Source organism: Saccoglossus kowalevskii, chromosome 10, assembly GCF_978046115.1.
Source record: "Saccoglossus kowalevskii chromosome 10, keSacKowa6.1, whole genome shotgun sequence".
Taxonomy (NCBI): Eukaryota; Metazoa; Hemichordata; class Enteropneusta; family Harrimaniidae; genus Saccoglossus; species Saccoglossus kowalevskii.
The window spans coordinates 7679105-7681035 of NC_140650.1; the positions used below are offsets into that span (position 1 = coordinate 7679105).

Below are 1931 nucleotides of genomic sequence, written 5' to 3' on the forward strand. Positions count from 1 at the left end.
ATGGACTTGGCATGTGTTTAAAACTTAACTGTATAATTGGGGTTCTAGCCGCATTGCATAATCTGTTAGTTATTTGGCAACTTTAACCTCAAAATTGTTTGCATCAACAAATTTATAGGCAATATAGGTAATAGTTATTATTAAGAACACATTTGTACGATTAACTTTTTTATCGTTTGTTCTAAAATATTTTTTTTATAAATATATGCATGAGCGCGTGTGAATTCTGGAAAACATGATATCAAAAACAGGGTGACCCCCCTATTCGCACAATCAAAAACAGGGTAACCCCCCTACTGATCCACCGACCCCCCCCCCCCTAGGCCGAAGTAACTGACCAATCCCTTATAGTATTTTTACTGCATTGTAATTGGTTAATGTTTTGAAAATGAATAAAGAGAGCTTTGAGTTGGTCTTGGCAAGTACTCTACGATAGACGCAGTCGAGAGTCCAGTCCTGGAGAGTCTTGGGGATTTTTCCCCAGGGCGCTGTGTCTTATAGAGTGCTCGAAAGACCGACTAAGACGAGAGTTAAAACGTGTTTCGTTGTGTACGTCTTATTTGACTGTGAAGTATAAGTGACTTTCCCGATCCCGTACCTCAAGGGGACGAGATATAGAGACGAGACGAGATTCCCCCCTGACACATGTGGAGAACCCCGTGGAGAGGATTTTCCCCCGTGATAATATTATAAATATGAGGGAAGGACCTCGTTTTTATTGTAAATATGAGCGAATGACCATGATTACGTGATAAAAATGAGCGAAGGACCACGTGTATATTATAAATATGAGCGAAGGACCACGATTATATTATAAATATGAGCAAAGGACCACGATTATATTACAAATAAGAGCAAAGAACCATAATTACGTGATAAAAATGAGCGAAGGACCACGTTTATATTATAAATATGAGCGAAGGACCATGAGTACGTTATAAATATGAGCGAAGGACCACGTTTATAAATATGAGCGAAGGACCACGATTACTAGTACGTGATAGATATGAGCGAAGGACCACATTTATATTATAAATAAGAGCGAAGGACCACGATTACGTGATAAATAAGAGCGAAGGACCACGATTACGTGATAAATATGAGCGAAGAGCCACGTTTATATTATGAATATGAGCGAAGGACCACGTTTGTATTATAAATATGAGCGAAGGACCACGTGCAGTAGCCTCATCAACATTTTTATTCCACCGTACATACTAACTTTTTCCCGGGATGTTTTGCCTAGACGAAACATTAAATGACATCCAATTCCGACGATTATTCAGCCTACTGCCAAACCATTGCAGAGTACACCAGTTCTCGTCCGATCTCTGAAGTAAAGCTGCATTGGGCGTGGTGAGTACTTACATGGGATACCTGCTCGGAATACCAAGTGCAGTAGCCTCATCAACATTTTTATTCCACCGTACTTACTAACTTTACCTCGGGATTTTTTGACTAGCCGAAGCATTAAAAGACATCCAATTCCGATGAATATTCAGCCTACTGCCAAACCATTACATAATACACCAGTTCTCGTACGTCCACTTAAGTTAAGCTGTATCGGGCGTGGTTAGTACTTGCATGGGAGACCGGCTGGGAATACCACGTGCAGTAGGCTCATCAACATTTTTATACCGCCGTACATACTAACTTTTTCCCGGGATTGTTTGCCTAGCCAAAGCATTAGATGACATCCAATTCCGACGAATATTCAGCCTACTGACAAACCATTGCAGAATACACAAGTGCTCGTCCGATCACTGAAGTTAAGCAATGCAATGCACATTTCAATTAAAAAACTGAATATTTCATTAGAAAATGAACAATATGTATAATATCAGGGTAATTGGACTTTGGTTTTCACCAAGAATTAAAAAATATCAATTTTTACCAAAAATATTCATCAACATTTGAGAATTAAAGATATC

The 1931-nt window shown here is 39.2% G+C and overlaps 2 pseudogenes; both read left to right on the forward strand.

Annotated features, from left to right (window-relative positions):
* Positions 1-1285: 1285 nt before the first annotated feature.
* Positions 1286-1405, forward strand: LOC144353867 (5S ribosomal RNA; annotated as a pseudogene).
* A 96-nt stretch (positions 1406-1501) lies between these two features.
* On the forward strand, positions 1502-1621 carry LOC144353866 (5S ribosomal RNA; annotated as a pseudogene).
* The last annotated feature ends 310 nt before the right edge of the window (positions 1622-1931 follow it).